The following is a 20,939-nucleotide window of genomic DNA, read 5'->3' as shown; positions in this document are numbered from 1 at the left end:
ATAATCTAAAAATTCCGTGTTCCTTCGTGCCCTTCCGTGCCCTTCGTGTCCTTAGTGCCCTTCCGTGTTCTCCGCGGGCTCGTATCGGATCCCACCATCCATCAACGTTTCGACAAGCATTTCTTGCACGTGAAGGAATCAGAGGAGAAAAAAAAAGGAAAAAGAAAAATGTTGGAAGAAAAAACAAAATTGCTTCTCTCACTTTTACGTTGTATTCCCCGCAGCGTTGTTAGTCGGATAGCGAATATAACGAGAACGCGCGAATTTACTCCCAGCTCAATTCTATCGAATCAATCGAGGACCCTGGGACTCGATTTAACGTGCAGCGGAAGGTCCTTGTTGTCGCGGGTGCTGCTGCCGGCCATTCATCGTCCACCCACGCTAAAGCCAACCAGATAAACTGAATTTTTCACATTCGATGTACGTGGGCAGGTTCGATTACACGTACCTACATTCGCTGCCAGGTTGATCGCGGTTATCGCCACTCGGGAAATATTCTGGAGGCTCACCTGCATCTGCAATGCACGGGGAACTCGCGTCAAGAAATCTACGACCTGCCGCGAGGATGATTTCTTATTTAACAAATTAATGGCAGCATAAGAGAATTTCAGGATGAAATTTTTATGAATTTTACAAATCGCTACGATTTTGGTCATGATTTTGGTATTCCGATTAACCCCGAAAAAGAATTGAACCGAACTTGAGCCATCACTCTAGTCGCAAAAGGGGTAACCGGGTACCCACTACACGTATTTATACTTTGTACATGATAAATTATTTTTTTATGACGCACGCAAGTAAGTTTTTATTTTTGATATCAAAGACACAACAATTATGTTCACAAAATATTGTTATTCGTGACAATCATTACATTTTACAGTATTTACTAACTGTTCATCACAAACAAGCAGTTGACACTCAGTGCACGCCGTTTCCGTCGTCATTCAATAGTTAATTTATAACGTATCGAGAATTTTCGTCTCTTCAAGCACCAGTAAGAATATAATGTGTAGGTGCAATGTTTACATCTGAAATTCTTGCTTCTGATGGGAAGCCCCCTAAGACAAGCAAAGCCGTCTAATGAATGATATGCGGATATGCATATCATTGTTTACGAGAAGAATATTGTTGAAAGAATGTAAATTCAAACTAAGAATGTTAATTTATAACGTATGTGGCCAGAGCCAGTGATCTTTTTCCTCTCCGTTATGTCTCGCTAAGCCGTCGGACCAGCAATTTCTTCAGATATTATTACAATTTTTGGAGTGTAGTTGCGCATCACTCGAGCATTCGTCGTGTAAGTTTGAATCATTAGTTTGGCTAGTTCTTCACACAATTACCGCATGAAATGACGTTATTCTGATATTTTTTTCGGTAATATTTTATTATTTTCATAACAAATTCTATATGCCGCGAGTGAACTGATGTCTAACATGTTGAAAAACATAGCCATTGGCCACCTTGAACATCGACGTTGAGTTGTATATTTTCTTAGCATTTTATCTGTAGTGTCAACGCTGGTTTTATATTTATTGCAGTGACTGATGATATCAGGTTTCTTTTCCAAATCGTTACTCACAGCCATGTCTGAAAAGTAACGGATTCTTTTTGTTTTGTATTATTGTAACAAAGATTAAACTTAAATATGAAATACTTTCGTCAATCACAAAATTTTCCGTTATCTAATTGTTCCTGTGACAAGACATAAGTTTGAACAATACTTTGAAATCTTCAAAATTACAGTGGTGTAAATTTATATTACTAGGTGTATAAATAAAATGTATAACGATAAAAACTGTATAAATAAAATGTATGGCAATAAAACTCTATAACTAAAATGTATATCTATAAAAACTTATCATGAAAAGTCCATACAGGATTTTTGCCTCGCTCAGGCCTCCATTTCCTGTTTCGATTTCAATAGATTTCCGTCGCACTTTAGATCTAAGTGTCAGTTATACGTTGGCTTTATCTCGACCGTGTTTGTTTGCAAACTAGTTATTTTTGTTTGATGACAACGAAGATTAACATTCAAGGACAAACGTAGATTTGATAAACGTTTTTAGTTTTTTTGAAGAACGCACTCCATATTGCTCTACTCAGGTACGTTTCTATCGTTCAGTCGGCGTCAAGGGAATGGGGGTGAGAGATTGTCATGTTGGAAATCGTCAAAGTAACCGCCAAGTCAAGGCTTCACCTATGGGCTTACCTACTTAGTCAAGTTATACTTTGAGTTAGGCGGACGTATTCAAACTGTTACGAAATGCATGCTTGATATCGAACTTACAGGTTTATTTTTCGTCGGGGAAATAAAATTTCAATCTTCTGTGGTGAAAGTGTGTGAGCACGGAATGAAATTTTAATCACATTTTTTTTTAGACATTTCAAAAGCGGAAACCTCGATATTATTGGAATTTCACCGGAGCCCCTCCCGCAACAAAACATTTCTTTCAACATATTTGATTACCATATCGCGTGTCGAACGGCATAAGGCTGTAGCCAAAAATAAAAAAACCCTAACTCCGATTTTAGTGGCAAAAGGGTGTAGAATTTTATTTTTTTCATCAATAGCTCTGAAAATGATCAAAACGTATAATTCAATTGAAATGAAGCTGTTTGAAAATATAAGGGCAAAAGGTCGCATATTAGGCAGATATAACCTTCTTCCATTTATGAGTACATTTGAAAACAATCGATTGTAATGGAAGGTCGGGAGCACAATTTTTTTTTTTTTTTGTAAATCGACATCTGCAAAGAATCAGAAATCGTAAAAAGAAATTCTCAAAAATAACAACAAAAGGTCGATACTACCAATTTTTTATTTTTTCTTGCAAACGTTTTACCGCCAACTAAAACGTACATAAAATGGAAACTAACAATGTTATGCGGTGAGGATGTCGATTTTCTAAACGTCGATTATGCAAATCGTCAATTATCGGAATGCTAGGAATAACAACAAAAATTTTTTCCCGATCAGCCTTTATACAATTACCGTGGTAGATCGTAGACAGTACACACGACCTTTTGATCTTAAACTGGTATTCAATTTCAATGTTTCCGATCATATTAGGTCTAGATACGATGTAAAAAAAATGTACGCCCTTTTGCCTTTTTCAGGAGCAAAAAGTGGCGAGGTGGCGCCTAAGATCTTAATGACATTAAAAACGCAATATGTCTGAAAAATTCAAAAGCTTGTACGTGGCTAAAAGCAATTAATCTTTTTCCTTTTACATTTTACTTTTCGCCTGTTTTATGCATATATTTTTTTTTCTAATCCTACCGCCGCACCGGACAGATATCGATGCCTGGTTGATTCTGGCGCCGATTGAATCGGAAAGAGGCGTTCACCAGGCGGTATCACAGCAGTCATTCCAATTCCAGGACTTCCCCGGTCACAAAGGAAACCAATGAAGCATGACGACCCTCGGCCCGCCCTTTGTCCCCACGGTACCAGTCGACCCCCCAACAGACTAGAGCACGGCCAGTGCGTGTCTGTATACATTTCGTATACGGTAGACAATTTTCGGTCGCCAATTTTACCCCGTTTCCTGCCTCCTTGGCTCATTTCATTTGAACAAACGGTATGGGCGCAGCTCTCTATTAATCAGATCGCTTATTTCTCGAATACCACGTGTAACGGGAAATACGTTTCAGGGTGTTTAGAGGCGTATTATTCCTTCGATCCTATCGAGGAAAAACAAAGGGAATACCTCGTTAAGACGAGACTCTTTTGTGCCTCAAGATTGCCTAGGGCTCGTTTGACTGGCTGAGTGTGAAAGCGCTGAAATGCCAGCAATTACGACGTGAGCTGTAGGAACTCGTTGCCTCAGCCTCGGTCTAATTGTAAGTAACAGTAGTGACACGTCCGCGACCCTCACACAGGATAAATTTCACGAACATGACCCTCAATTACATTAATTTTGGTATCCCTGCGTGCAAGCGGTAAAGCAGGCCTCGTTAAGACGAGAACTATTTTGCAATGTTTTTGTTTTCGTTTGTATTCTTGTCCGGAATTGGAACTGTGCCAGAAACTAAGTCAAGAAATGGGACCCGCATCCTTATTATTGCAACTACCATTGTGACTGTTATAATCGTTCTTCTCTCCAAAGTTCAACCACTATTTTGTCCACCCATTTATTTCCCTGCATTTCTGTTTTGTTTTTTTTTTCCTTCCTGCAGTACAACCCCACATCGGCGCTTGCGACGCCTCGATTGTTTTAAATTTAAATGAACTTACCTCACCTAACCAAATCTGAAGGCATCCCCTCTGCGATGTTGTGTTATGCCTGCGAGACCTCCAGAGTTCCCTGCGGTGAGTTTCTCTTTTATGGAGGGCATCATTTTTCTTCTTCTGCCTCGTGTGTGCGCTTCTTTTTTCTGCCCTTGGATTCGTTTGTTTCTCCTCTATCCACTTCACTTCCTCATCGCGGTATGAGTGACTCGCGAGGTTTTAGATTTTCCACAAGCATTCACGGGCCATTACTTCCGAGTCGTTTTGATCAGAACAACGGCATTCCTTACTCTGGCCCTCGCCGTTATCAAACGGTATTCAAATATATTGCGATACGCAAGCTCTCCTTTTGCTCAGTTTGTTAAAACACTACGGCTTTTAGCCTTGGCTTTAATTACACTAGGTATTCCAATTACCCATAATCAACGGTAAATAAGAGACAGCAGTAAACAGAAAGAGAAAACATTATTGAAATCTGAAATTCTGATCTATTATTTCCGACTTCCTGATCTTGTGTATTTCAAAATTTGGGTAAAAATTGTGAAAATCGTAACGTTCGGTTTTATGACTATAAAAGAAAGAAATATTGAAAGTGTCGTAGCGTGGAGACGCGCACAACTCGTTGATTTTTCAGTAATTTGATAGGCGTGAATTTTGCCTCACACATACTTAATGTCAGGGCTCGACCGTAATCGAAACGAGACCAAATTCAGCTTGACCTATCGGCCTTTGCTCGCAAAAATGTCACGACCGCCGGTAAACAGTTGAGAGAGGAAGTAGGAATGTTTAATTTTAAAATACATCAAAGGATCCGATGGAAAACATTCCGTTAAGGTTAATGATTCTTGACAAGAATTATAGTTGCGGTACATCAGAAACTAGTCTACCCGACTGTTTTGTGCTGATTTAGTTCTACTGGCGTAAACTTTATCAGCTGAGTAAGAGCAAATTTATTCACTCGCATCCATAGATAATGATACCACGCTAGAATTAATTACTCAATAAATCAACACGGAATCACTGTGACTAGCTAAACATCGGAACTAGCTGTAAGCAGTTTGCTCAAATTGACACTAAGTTTGCACCACGGTGACAGCTTAAGTCACGAACGGTCATGATGAGCATGACTGAGCATGCCAATCAGAACCGCTATCAAAGGCAATGTCGTAAGGTTAAAAAAAAAAAAATCGAACCTCAGAGGAAACAAGTGTCCAAATCAGTCCTATGATTCAATGAAATTTATGTATCATATGAGAATAACAATTGGACTAGCTATCCTTAGAGTGACCGTAGGCCCATCATGTAACATAGGCACAGACGTAGCACTTCATCAGGATTATTGAACAGCAGTTAAAATACCGCCATTGTATCATTCAGCCATGTATATTACATATCGACACAATGAAGATTGATTTTTCAGGGACTCTGGATCAAATACCGGGCCTTGGAAAGTTCTAGCAGTTGGTAGGGTGGACCTCTCCCGACTGCTTTCGCTCATGATAATTTATTCCAAGCGGATAATGTTCTTCTTGATGCAAGATGCGGTAGTAACAGCCTGTCGTTCCAATGAACTTAGCGTCAAGCGTTTGCTTCAGTCTACTCTCAAGTTCCGTGGTACCATAATGTAATAAACAATTTCTACTCATCAGAACACAGTTTTCTTTCATCAACAATAAAACTGCCCGATAAAAGTTACTTGATTTTCCGAAAATTTACCATAGTTACGTTGCGTTTGACTGAATCTATCAGTCAGCGAAATCATATCGCGGCAATATTTTCGTCTGCACGGCAAAGAAGGCAACTCACAAGAAACAAGGCAAACTTTTCCTTGTCAAGTAGCGAATGGAGGTAATGTTGTTACGATGACTTGTAGCAGTCATTAGATGGTCTTGAGTCATATTAACAATAAAAGTTTGGCAAGCTATCGCAAATCATTACATCAATCATTTGAGACTTTTGGAACCTTATCCTGATAAAAAATTCGCATAGCCTACAAAACCTCCATATGCCGCGCTTGACAGCTGAAGCTTAATGTGCCCAGTCTGCATGAGAAGTCACCGAGCTGGCTAACTTTCATCATTTCCTCCCGGTGCGACGACGTATTATACTCAAAGTAAATGTATTAAGACAAAAAAGTGAGAGAAGAAGAAAGAGAGAGAGAGAGAGAAAGAAAGAAAGAAAGAAAGAAAAGAATTTACTTTCATCCATCACAATATTGGACAAACTTAAGCGAGGTACCGAAAGAACTTTAGACTAATTATGAGTACAAGAGAACAAAGGTAAGGTGTGCAGACGAAATAGTAAAGGGAAGTACCATCGACGTACATTTTTAGTGTTAAGGAGAAATTCTAGCCTTATGATACATATATGCTAAAAGGCTGTTAATTTGTTGTTGTTTTTTTTTCTTTTTTTGCATGGTTTTGTATAAGACATGATGTCCCACATTGAAAAATAATTCCGGCAAAACTTCGCCATGTTTGAAATTTTTCTTTTAGAATGAAAAAGAATTTCGCAAAATCTATGCTTGAAGTTGTTCGAATTACTCAACAGAACATGTGAAAAATCAGCGGATCTTGATATCAAGTATTGAAAGAGGAGATACGTTTTTAAGTCAATGAAAACCACTAAAAGACCATTTTTTGTACTAGCATGCTCTTCGATTTCATGTTATATGACTTCTACTGCCATGAGATATAGATCTAGAACTAGCGGAGGTAAAGTAAAGTGGAACGGGAATGTCGAGGAAAATTTTTGAACAATTCTGTGCGCGGAGTAGGTGTAACAAAGTGGAGATGCGCAAGTCGCTGTAAGCCGTATGCAGATAGATCGCGTTCGATGAGAATCTCACGTAAGTAGGAGGGACAGCCGGTACGAGCAATAGTAAGAAAGAACGAGAGCAGAAAATATAACCTTCTCTCACTAATCGTTAACTGGCCAAGCTTACGTCGAAACGGAATGATATGTTCGTCACGAGTGACACCACTTACTAAGCGTACGCACGTATTAAGAGGAACGTATTAAGAGCTTTATATTCAGAATGCCAGACAGATCATAGTGCACGACGTACCAATAGTCAAAGATGGGAAACATTAACGTAGTGACTAGCGTTTTGCGTAGCGGCTTCGAAACGAGGCGTTGAAAAGGCAGATGGCTGACGAAGAGTATCATGTACACGGCTAGAAATGAAGTTGATATGAGCGGCCCATGCAAGTTTCTTGTCGAGGGTAACTCCATGGTTGCGGGCTCACAATCAGAAAAGGGAAAGCGGTGTCCATTTAGCATCATGTTAGGCTACTCTTGGAGATCGGCTGTGGATGTGGCTGTGGACGAACGGTCTGTTGCCGAGCAGTAGGGCGAAGGTCTTGTTTGTATTGAGACGTGTAAAATAGTCCAAGAAAAAACCGCTTCAATATCCTCATTCACACGATCCATTGCCTCCGGAAGATTTCCAGGTGTGCACTGCAGGTAAATTTGTAGGTCATCAGCGTAGAAAAGCTGGTGAAAGAGTGGCGAAGGAACGTAGAAATGTCATTGAAAAAAAGCAAGAATAGCAGTGGACCCAAGACCGAACCCTGAGGATCCCCCAGATCAAGAGGAGCCCACGAGGGCAAACCCGCGTTCGCGACAGAAACCGCTTGCACCCTGTTTTGAAGGTATGACGCTACCCGCTTTAACACGTACTGCGAGAAGCCAAGATTATAAAGCTTAGTTAGTCGAATAGCAGGAGACAGCGTACGGAAAGCCTTACTGTAATCGAAGATCACCAGAATAGTCACCTTACGATCGTTCACACCTCTACGGATGTCTTCGTTAAGCCCAAATACGGTGGACTGTGAGAAATAGAGATAGAGAGTAAGAGGGAGGAAGTGCAACGTATGAGTGACTCGGTCGAATGATCAGTTAGAACACGCAAAGGTGAGGTGCCGATTTTAAATTTGTGTGAAACTGTGGATTGCAGAAAATGTATTTATTAATAAAATTCTGATAAGGTAATCCATGGATATAAATTTATAAATATACCTAATACGACACTAATTGTATGAAAATAAAACAGAAGAAAACTGAAAAATCCCCTGCATAATTGAAAAACGTCCGTACTATTGTTGATAATGGTACTTCCTTCACCATACATTATCGAACGCTCTACTCTCAGAAATGCATTTTGATAAAGCCAGGTTTGGTAGATCGTGACGTGCAGGGTATTTCTTTTCATGTTGAATAGTCTAAAACCTTAAACCATTAGACACGCTATGTAAAGCCCAAAAGTGCAGGCGAGATATGAAGTCTTAGTTATACTCTAGTGCTCTCTAGCAAAGTGTTATTTCCTGGATTATGAACCAGAGTGGAAGCCATTCAAACTTTGTGCCTTGCAGTTTAGCCCACATATTTGGCTTTCGGTAGTAGTTAAGGTATTTATATATTCGAACACCAGTATTTACATGCCGCAAAGTCCTGTGAAAATTTCAGCCTCTTGAATACTGCAAGGATCTAATGCCGTCGCATTGAAACGTTTGTGAAAGTATACCTACAAGTGTTAGAAAATAATCTCACAAATTTGAAATGTGAAATCTACTTTACGGAATAAATCTGTGTCCAGTTTCAAGACTAATCATATATTCCTGGATCATTGATATAGCTGAAACTGTAACTTATCCATTTCTGTGTAACTGATATCAGCTGGTCATGATCAGTGAACCCGAAGGAGTTTAGGACCTCTAGACTTCACTCGGAATTTGATTTATTTTTTTGTTTCTCTTTTCTTATACTAACTCATAAGTGAATAATAGCGACAACACTATAATTCTAAAACCTGTACTTCTTTGATTTTCAATAGGTAAGTCAAAGAGTAACTATCCTTATCGCGCTTTATGTTCAAGAAGTGTCATGCACCCGGTCAACTTGAGTCAGACCAGGGACTTTCTCAAAGTCACGAACGCGAAATGTCTTGGACGCCTCAAGGTCTCTAAGATGCAATGTCATGGCCGCGCGTGGACCCAAATGGGGAAAGTCACGCAAGCACGTTTCCCAATCTGAAAAGTCACGCCTGTTTGTTGTCTGAAACGGAAAAAGTTACGATCAGTTGCTTTCTCGAACAAGAAATGTCATGGATCATTATTTACCGCAGCGCCAAAACACCACGAGTTCTACCTATCCATAAAATAGTAGATATTGCCTTGCATTTCCTTTTTTCTTTATCTACATTCTAGACAATTACACGTGAAGTATATACATATGTACATATATAAATTAATATGAGTACACTGCAAATCAAGAGTGACCGAAGAAACGCCTCTAAAATTGAACACTATTATATACTCAAACCGTTTTCCCTTCGTTTTTTCTCTCACAGCCTCACTTAGTAATTTGCTAGATGACCGGATCAGTTATGTCGTAAATCAAAGAATCACACGTAAAGTTTTTGAATTACTGTGAACGCGAGGCAGATTCGAGATTTGCGTTATCACTCTTCGAGTCAGAATCGACTTAAAATGCGCGAATATTGATGTAGCGTACGAACGAGCACTCACTGCTAATTTCAATCGACCAAATGTAGGGAAACCTTTTTCACAGTTAGATACCTGATCCTGACGCGTTCAATTTAACTAGCGGCTCGTTAAATGCAACGGATTCAATTTCGCTAAAAAGAAATCTCAGCAACGCAACGTAACCAGCCCCCCTCGTCCCTCCGCCGCCGTTAATCCCGTTGAAAGGCGAATAGATGCACGTATATGCGGCGCAGATACCTTGTACAGGAAAAACGAAATACAATGACAACCAACATTTTCACCAAAAAGGATTTCCCGATAGGCAGGACTTGAGAGGAAAAAACAATTTCTAACGAGAACGGAGAATGCCAGCGATCGATATCGAATAGTGCCGTTCAACCTGATCGAAAAAAACATTGATCAGTTGTGTTTCACTGGTTTTTTGTTTGTTTGATTTTTCTTCAGGCGGACGGAGAGCGTGATTACGTATTTTTTGGCGGCTACGTCCGATGAAGCTTTCGACACTGCTACAGCAATTTTTCGTATCTCGTACTTTTGTGTCCGCAAGGAGCCAATAACTACAATAAAAGAGAACTGCCGAACTCAAATCGTGCTCGAAAATTAGATAATATTCGTTTTCAGTTTTCAACACAACTGCTAATATATAATTATTAATAATACAACCGGAAAACCAATGGCAGAGCTGGCAAATAAGTTCATTGATTGTAGGCAGTGAATTTGTCTAGTATGTTTGATGAAATGGCCCCTTGAAATTCTGAGACTTTATCAGGACTGCAGGTAGTAAGATTTTATACAATTAATATGACTTCGTTTGTAATATATACAATATATTGTACATATAACGAGGGTTGTGATCAATCTCGGCAGAAACTACACAATAGCAATCATGATATTACTAATCACATTACATCCGCTGTTATTACTGATACGTCACAGATACAGAACTGAGTTGGTAAATAGAGATACATATTCATATAACAAATGTGACACAGATGCCTAGGAGATCTACGAATCAGATATCCAACGTTGATGTAACAACAATATGTCACAGGTGTAGCCAAAAATGCGTTGCAAAAAACTAAAACATATCTTCGGTGTACTTGTGTTTTTTGTTTATTAGAAATGTATTGTTAGTTACGATCAACGTACCCACATTTAATATACCTATCTGTACCTATAAAATTAACTTATATATTGGTACATGACCTACCTATCCGCAGTCTGGTACTTACCTTGACTATCTATATTTTCGAGGATTGTAAAAATATTTAGACACTCACTCGCAATGCTGACATTACTGCAGTAAAACATTTTTACGTTAAACTGAATTTATCATTACATGACCATTCTTGACACGCAAAATTTATCTAGATTCTATGAATTGTGATGTTATAAGGTTGTGTTGTCGATGCACGCACGCAGCTGTGAGGATTTTGAACCATGTAATATTGTGAGGTTACATTTTTTCAAACGTTATGAGGTCCTGAGATTTGAGATATATGGGAAAAGTTCCTAGTCGTTGAGAGGAAATTGCCGAGAAACATAGAGACTTGAGCATTGTAGAGTATACATACCTGTTGTATCATGTTAGTGATCTATCAGTTTGACATATCAGGCACGGTACATGAACATTGAATATCCAAGGCAAAGTGACAGTGTTGCGTGATTTGCGTTTAATATAAAATTGTGCTGTTCTAACTGCGTAACGCTGTGATCCTTGTGTTATGCAATAGTTACTTGTGTGAAGTACGATGTCAATTCCACGTATTAATTCTGCTTTCCTAAATATATTGCTACATTGAACTTGTAAAATGAGCGACCAGAGTACTACGTGACATAACATTTACATATATTTGTGCTCGTTTTGTGATATAACAATTTCACAGGAGAACTACACCGTAAAAGGTGAAATGTACTAGTGATCGTACAGTACAGTGTCACAGTGGTAGAAACGTGTCAAGAATGTTTACTGGAATGGGTTATAAACATGATGTTGTTTGCTTTCAAATTTATGGTATCAAAAAGGGGAGCTGTATTGGTTTACGGAAAATTCAGGTTCATAAGGGTGTTGATTTACTGCAAATTACTTGTAATGCTACGCAGGAAAAAAATTTAACCAAATTGAATGTGGTATAAACGTAGACAGACCGTTGCGAAGGTAAAACAATGAATTGTGTGACGTTATTTATACGAAAATGAATGACGACCATTTAAGGTGTCAAATTGTAGAAAACTAACATTTTAGGTATGGAGGCACAGGAGCTTAGAACCTTTCAAGAATCACTGATAGTAGGTGGAAATTTGAGGAAGACGTTCGTTTCTAACTGCAATGTTCGTTCAGAAATCCAGGAATAGTTCATGTTTCGTTGAAATGGTCGTGTGAATTTCCTTCTCTGTTATATCACTCTTTCTCAACCAATGTCGTTTGCTAAATAAAGAAAACAATAATAATAATAATTGAACAAGTATCCAAATATATACGATTTTCTGATTGTTGGCACAAGCTCCAATGAATGTCCACACTTAGAAATAATATTTTATTCAATCAGTTAGCGGTGATCAACACGAATTTTGAGTCTGGGTTCTAGACGTCAAATTTATACTTCTTTCACGCAAGGAATAAAAGAAAAAATTTCATGAGATAAAGTCTGTTTTTATTTCAACGTGCTTGCTACCTTTTGATTATACTATCAATCGAAAACTTCACCGACGTATTTATCAACGTAAAAAAGACAGAAACAAACTTTATAAGTAATAAATAAAGATTTTGGTTATTATTCGATTCGTACAATCAAAATTTATTTATTTAAATATAAACCATGCAACAAATTTTTTTGTTCACCTGTGTCATTATTACTATCTCTATGATTATGACACTTTTTGCGAGGCATCTAATGCTTGGGTATATTTTTTGATTTGCTCAAGTAAAAAAAAAAATAAAAAATGAATCAAAAATCAAATGATCTTCCAAAAAAACCATGTTCCCTGTGTTTTTTTTTTCCTGTGTGATAATAAACGTACATACTTTAGGCTCAACAAAGTTACCATGAATTTATGATTACGACACCGACTAATGTTTCGTAAGAAAATATAAATTGTTGAATGGAATTCATCAAGCAGTAATAAAGTATGAAAATATTTGTCACCAGATACGTTCAATATACAAACCGACATTTGTCAGACTTATCCAAAATGCTACAAATGTAGGAAAATTTTCAGGATGTCCCGAACACTCTTCTTATGCGTTTTGTGAATGATACTTCATTTTGCCGTTTACTAAAATAGCTTAAATATGTGCCACAAATACGTTTACGTGTAACTGGATATAATTCAGTACTCCAATAAAGCGTCATGTTGCTAACTCAATCAGTGTTTACTTTTAAATTACGGTCCTTTCTTTTGTCGTTAAGTCATTCCGTCTCTGTGACTTCGCGAAGTGTTGCAGACGTATTTCTCTATTCTACAGGGCACGTCGTACGGGCGCGACGAATTTTTATCTTACAAGGCGGAAGTTAGTGACATTCACGTGTCGAAACATCATGGAATAAATCGTTGTCAAATTTTAGAAGGACACTCAAGAAGATGGCTTTTCAAAATATGAACATGTTTTCTTTCTTACGATTTACTGCCTGAAGTTCAGACAATCCTAAGGGTGCGAAGTAACGATGTTCCTAAACATGCATCGTTACAGTAACGTTACTAACTTGAACCTCGTTTTATCCGTACCAACTTGGCCCCAGAGGGCCTGAAAACGCACCCGTCAACTAATAGTTATTCGATCCTTCCGTTATCTTTCCTACTTGTGGACCATACCAGCGGACATCAAGGCACCCTCGCCACTCCGTGATATACGTTATACATATATGTATAGCTATGGACATACGTCCCCACGACAACGTGCGGGATGCTGGTGGAATGGTCCCCATCCCCGGACCGCTCCACTTTGCACCCAAGGCTATAAAACATTTATTCGACACTCAGATTGTCGCCATTTAAATTCAAGCAAATAGTTATCGAATACCTGCAGCATGATACTCACCAGACACTTGTATATTTTATGGGTCAGAGACTCGCATTTCGGATGCATAACACTACATTTGAAACTCCCAACGGAATTCACACTCGCGTTTTAAAGATACACAGAGTGTAGTAAAGGGCAAAATTCAGATAAAATCGTTTGCATTATTAACAACGGGAATTAATACACTTCTGGAGGCTACGTGACACTTCTAAAAGAACGATTGATCATTACTGAGTTTCATACTGTGTGCACAAATTATGAAGATGTCAGATTACAAAATTGACGGTGATGAACGGTTGAATGGGAAGACTGAGGTACTAAGGATAGATCTGACATTCAGATATTAAAAAGTTCACGAAGAAAACCATGTGCGCTGTACTTTTCAGGTCTGGACACAAACAAAATATCGGAAGAACAATGTCATCAACTGGTTTTACAGGATTCAAAAAACCGAACACTTGAAATTTTCTAAATGTATGAAAACGATCCTCAAATGCTTCTTCTACAACGAATGGTTCACGGTGAATATCGAGCGAAGAATCTGACGACTTCCATTCGAGGTAAATAATACTTTGAATATAACAGGTGAATCGTAGATTTTCAAAATCCGGCAATAAAGTTTGATGACACAGTACATAATAGTGTAACCAATGAATTTTGAGGATGGGCAACTGTGGATAGTCCGTAGTTATTCAGAATGTGCCATTTATAACTGTATATGTGCATATTTTTTTCTTCTTTTCCCACCGTTATCACTGATTAAACAAAGTGTGGACCACCATAGCTTTGCCTTTCAGCCTACATACACGTGCGGCTAACCACAGAAAAAGATGATTAGAATTGCTTTGATCTATGATCACTGAAAAAACACACCTCAGCTTGTTTATTCGCACTTAAATTGGACGATTTTTACATACTTGAGGCGTGAAAAATACATCTCATTCACTATGTGCATATGCGTTTTTGGAAGCGTGATCACAAAGCTGTTCGACCATTTATTTTGATCTGAAAAAAAGTAATTGACTGATTATAATAAATTGGTAGAGATATTAAACAAAACCATTCAAATGTCCATCGCTCTTTGCTGCTGCAAAATGACTAATGACCGTATTTGGAAATAAATTACATTAGGCGCTTGACAGCGGAGTTAACTATCCGGAGAAGTTAATGACTATCAGAAGAGTGGATACATCATCTCAGCCGGAATTATGATGAAAATTTAGAATTTGGTAGAATTAGCTACGAAATCGTCTGGGAGTTCCGGTTTTAAAATATAAGGGTAAAGTAACCATGCATTCGTGAAAAAAAATCGTTAGTCATTGGAAACGTTATGTTTGCCTGAAATTCAGCGAATTGAAATCAGGCAAAATGTACTCATTTTTTGCGAAATCAACTGCATTAAAATCACCAAACAAGTGCAAGACAGTAAGTTGTCTTCAAGGTGCCGTCACATTAACATTACATTGCAGGTTGAAAAATTTTGAAGATACCCACTTTCCATTCACTGTCTTAATATCCAGTACACAAGTTCTCGTCACAGGTAAATCTATTTTCCCGAATTATTTCAAGATATCTTGTCAACGGTATTTTAAGTGAAGACAAGTGTCAAATACTAGAAATACCTGACTGACGAAGTAGAAATCAGTATGGCTGATTTGAAAACCTCTGAAGTTCGCATTCACTTTGCGACAGTAACGAACTCTGAGAAATCTTACTGTAGTCGTGCCTCCTGCAAAAAAATGAGACTTTTCATGTTTCTTTAACTATTACCTCTAGTTTTTGATGCCAACACATTAGTAAACGCAGCCGATTAACCACGCAAACAACTTCAATGCAATATTTTCCGGAATTCTAGTTAGAGTCGTAGAGTAGTGTGTGGAATAGACTGGGATACGAAGGATGCGGAGCATTTGCAGAAGAGTTTTGTAGTTTCATTCGCAAACTGCATTCGAACGGATCGACAAAATGAAAGTGTTTGCATGTTTACACGTGCGGGTGTCATTGGTATAAATGACCACACCACATCCCCCTGTCTTCGCTTCTGCTTTTACTTTTATTGAATTTTTTTTTCCAACGTCGTGCTTCCTAGGTACGCAAATTAAAATTCCGAACCCACCATCTAATTTTCATTCTACACTGAGGATTTAACTTTAAACTCCAAATAGTCAATTCCCAAATCGAAAATCCTTGCAGGTTAATGGAGTGTGCGTACATCTCGAAACGTTTTCTGTTTCTGAGAACCGAAACGTCCGGGGAAGTTATAATATAACCATTTTCCACACTCATTACAATACGTTTTTAGTCTTTTCTGCTCTTTTTACTGTCATTGATGATATCCAATCAAAGACAAGAACCGCTCTGACAAATCGGACTGATTACTGTTCGAACTTCATAAATCAACATCTCAAATTGTTCAAGACATGTTTCGCAGTATCCGCAATTACGATCACTAGAGTAGTTTTTGTAGTAACAAAAACAAACCGGTGCTCCCACAGAATTACAGATCACAGGCATCTATTACTGACCTGAACACGGCCTGACCGAAACAGTTGTTCAGCTGGATTCAGGTGATAATTGCTTGAACTCATTGTCCGAGGAGGCAACGCATTGGTTATCCTTGGCTGTTTATGGTTTTGGTTGCGGGTACTAGTATGTACAACGGTCCAGCTGGATTGCAGTGAATTTTGCATTCATCGAAATGCGTTCGCAGTTCAAGTCGTGTACCTGAAGAAAGAGCTAATTGGCTCGACGTGTTTATTTTCTTATATGTAGGTTCAGATCGGTTGTTAAATCGCGTACACTCGGTTAATGGTTATATTATACGCTACTTTGATTAAGACACGGACACATACTCTGACAATAGACGCACGAGCGTTTACGCACAAATGGATTATCTCAACGTTACTTTTCGGCCTGTGTTTACGTGCATGCCGCTGTTTAGCGACTGTGCGTACGGAAGGCCGGAAGTAAAGGCTGATAGTCGTGTCGTCTTATTATTTTATTTAGCGTTCTGTTCATCCCAATGTGCAATCAAAGAGGCACGCTAAAGGTGTGTGTACTACCTCAGTGATTTCCAAAAGCGGATGACGACTTGTTTCCGGCACGATGCGTTAAGAAGTACAAGTGCATATCGGATGCTTAGATTAGTAGCAGATGCAACCAAACATAATGTTCGAATTCCAAACAGGGTTCTTTCTTAGGATGAATTTATGTTGAAAATGAAATGAAAATAGTAGATTGACAGTAACTATGCAAAAAATGATGTTCGGAAATAGACATTGGTCGATATCGAGAAAAATACCTGATACGGGAATGAATAATGATTCTTTCAATTTCGCAGTAACATGTTGAGAAATGATTATTTGCAACTTAGATGCAAAGCAACTATCGAAGATGAGGCCGAATCGAACAGCCGTACCCTTCCCATGGAAATTTAGTTGATCAATCAATTTTAATATATGTATGGAAAAATTCATTAGAACTGTCAATAGCCTATCTTCGTAATTGGAAATTATACATTGACAATTGTTCGGTATGCAAATCGATTTGAAAATCGGTAAAACTGAGACGGGAGGCGTACGCCCTCCTTCCAGTTACGATGGCGGTACGGCAGGGAGAAAGGGAAACACATTTCAATATTACTTTATGAAATGTTTGCCGTCGGTATTGCTCCGGCATAACGTAACTGTGTCACGAACAAAATCACGCTCCGGAACCCTGCGTTTCTACATTTCGACTGTATCCACGTAATTGAACTTTCAATTTTTTAATAATGTATTGCGAGAGAAAACATCCTTCTAACATAAAAACGCAGAAATAATGTTTAAGAAGGTGATTTAATAGATTTTGGGTGACAGGAAAAAAGTGCCTCCATCGGAAAATAGTGAAAATCTACTAAATTTGATAGTTAGCGTCGATCGTTGTATTCTAAACAGTTCGAATTGATTTCTCATTCGTTAATTTTCTAGAAATCAATAGAGATAGCAGTTTATTGACATGTATTTGCTTTTGAGTGATGCACAAACAGATTTCTTATAGCTGAATTGTAATGATTTTACCAACACCGAATCCTTCGTTTTTTCGAATTTTTTTTTTTAAGAAACGTGTCGAACTGTCGAAAGTTGGATTTTACAGTTTTTTGATTGCAAATAAAAATTGTTTTCTACGCCACATTTAAGTCTATTGATCACACTTTACCCAGTCAAACTTTCTATACAGTTAGAGTTTCAAGATATTTTTGTTAATAAACTTTTTCAATAGACTGTACACAGCCGATATATTTTGGTGCTCGATATAATTCTGGATATTCTAAAACGTGTTTGCTTCGCAGCTCCGGTTACATTTATATTTCATTCAGATTAAAATAATTAAACGAGTTTTCGTATAATACCGCATAAAATTTATGAAATTGTATGAATCTATAGCGTAACATGTTATTCCTTTTTTTCTGGGATCCTCCTAAAAACCTTGTTTCTTGTTACCGTGAACTTACCTTCAAAACTAAAACCAGCGAAAAATGTTTCCAAGTCGATTGATCCGTAGAATTAAAAATATCAAACTTTCATAAAATATGAGTACTAGGGTACTTTGCCCAAAAAGGCTGATTCAACTTTCTTCCCTCTTTTTCGTTCTCCTTATAAATAATGTCTGTTTAATTAGTGCCTGTTGGGTATAAAAAGTTGGGTGCCGATATAAATCCAGTTAAGTGTCAATATTAACCCAGTTGGACAGTTCGAAAAAAAATTTAGACATAAAGGTAATAGATTTTGAAATCTATTTCGGGGAACAAGAATGGGTTTGACCGGATTTTGGAAACCACATCGTTCAAAAAGCGAAATAATAAAACAGAAAGCTGAAATAGTGCCATCAAGACTATACAGCGCTGGTTGAGTATTGATTTAAGAAATAATCTTTTCGGCGTGCGACAAGACTGATTTCTCTCATTTCTTGCCGGCATATCAAACCAGCCTGACTCAAGAGAGAGCAAAAGAAATTTCAGCACTTTAAACTTGGCGCACAATTTCGCTCGTTGCAGATATTTATCAGGCCGCAAAATCGTTGCGGTGGTACAGCCGTCGCAAGGTAAAGTACGCGGGTAATAAATCACCTCCAATCTTGTGAGAAATTGATTTGACCCTGTTGGATTTTTATTTGGATGGACCTAATACTCCTCCCTTATAACCTCAGGTCAAGCATCGGGCCTATTTTGCTTGATAAATACGTACCGATTTGCAGGTTTCCAGCCGATTTCTGGCTGTCAGCAATTGTGACGATGCCACCATCTTTTTCTTGGTAAATCTGCTCAGAGCAAAATTAAAGACATGGGTACCTCAGGAAGCAAGGTGACGAAGTGAGCGTATTGTGCGTGCGGATATTAACATCTGATGATTACGTCATCAAACGTAAGTAATTATAAATAAATTGTACTACTAGGGCAAAAAGTGGACGATTTCCGATGAGTGTGCATAAAAGGAAAATGCGGAAATCGTACGAGTACTAGTGTACTAGTACTTATCGCTTGTTGCACAGTTTTTAATCGGTAAAGCAATTATCGCGTGAAATTCTCAGCTAAAAATAATGACGGTTTCACTCTCTAAGACATTTATAAGTTATGGGCCACGAAAGGTTCCATTTTGAGTAAGCGGTTAAAATTTTCGGTCTTCTTGAAATGATGTGAAAAAAAAATGAAACAAGATATCGAAAATAAGTTATTCAAATCTAAGTGTTACGGGCTAGATGGAAAGATCCGGTAAGTGGCAATCAGAATCTGTACCTAAGCTCACCCAGACATTTGTCTGCTAGATTTTATTACGGTTCTTTTCATTGATTCCAATGCTCACGTACAACTACAATTACTGACTAACAGATGGACAAAATAGGTGACGAAAGGAATAAATGTTTCTATATTGTGACAAAAGGATGTAGTTTAATGATAATTGGTTATTAAGTATAAGATTTGGCGTCGACGCGGAGTGGTTCTGAGAGTGACACGATATTGTTTGGAAGGGGAAATAGAAGTTGACATTTTAAAGTGGATGAGAAGCGATTATGCATGAAAAGTACATGAATTCAGAATAGCGGGGGAATTAATGTAGCTGGATATGTGACACTGCGAGTGTCGTATGTGCTCGTCTTACAACCAGTTCATCCGTGAGGCATCCACGATCTCATATGTGTGAAGAGAGAAATAAGTTTTGAGAAGGCTATGTGATCTTTAGTTCCTAATTTATTAAAGAAATAGGTGGAAGTATCACCCGAATATTAAAGTGAGTTGCGAATATGTTTCACCTAGTGATAACGTGAGAGTTCATTAGTGTTAGGAACCTCACATCAAATACCGGCCTTATTTAATACAACGCAAATTTTCTTCAGATTGTTACGTATTCGATCAACTCGTTCTTAAACGTTGAAGTACACTGTCGCTTTGACTATAGATATGTAAAAAATATCTTATAACCTCGTGGATATGAACGTAGAACCAGAGGTCCAGATAAGCATCGTTACAAAGCTTTTCAATTTCAAAATATAGTTAACAAAGTTGGTCGATTGGGGTTATGATATGCGTGGTGTATCACGGTAGTCATGAGCCAGCGTTACTCATAACATCAGGTGACTGCCGTTTTTCGTATATTGGTTTAATAAAAATTATAATATATCGAACGTACGAGATTTTAATTCACTCTTTCTAAAGCACTAAACTCATTTTCGTTATTCGATTCTACCATAAAATGAAATATAATGGTTTGCAAATGCTGTGATTCTTTTAACATACGAGTCTTACATTTTTATTAGTCATTACAAAACAAGATATTGTAAGATTACGTTTTCTTAATCAATTAGCTACTTCGTGTAAAACTCTACTTCGTTTGTCCCTAACTTCGTACATTTTATTGTAGATGTGGATAAACAATGAAGCACATTGATACGAAGTCTTTTCCTGACGGAATAACCAACAATGTTTTACAGGCAGAAAATACGCACAACCAACATATGTCTAATGTCCAATGAATCCACGGTGACGAATATTTCATTCTCGATTTGTTCACCATGCGTATAGTTTTCCCTATTTTTTTCTACGCGAATAGACATTCATTTCGGATGTGTTTCCCACCTAAGATTTCGCAGTACAATGTAGCTACAAGTAACAAAATGATGATCAAAGTACAACAATTGTCCTCCC

The 20,939-nt window shown here is 38.0% G+C and overlaps 1 protein-coding gene across 3 annotated transcripts in view; it reads right to left on the bottom strand.

The window, feature by feature from the left end:
- The window catches only part of LOC107218031, a 489,709-nt gene that overhangs the window by 466,312 nt on the left and 2,458 nt on the right, over positions 1 to 20,939 (bottom strand). The window lies entirely within an intron of this gene.

This window comes from Neodiprion lecontei, chromosome 2 (genome assembly GCF_021901455.1).
Source record: "Neodiprion lecontei isolate iyNeoLeco1 chromosome 2, iyNeoLeco1.1, whole genome shotgun sequence".
Lineage (NCBI taxonomy): Eukaryota > Metazoa > Arthropoda > Insecta > Hymenoptera > Diprionidae > Neodiprion > Neodiprion lecontei.
Note: the sequence above shows the minus strand (reverse complement) of the source record. Positions and strands in the feature narration are given on the sequence as shown.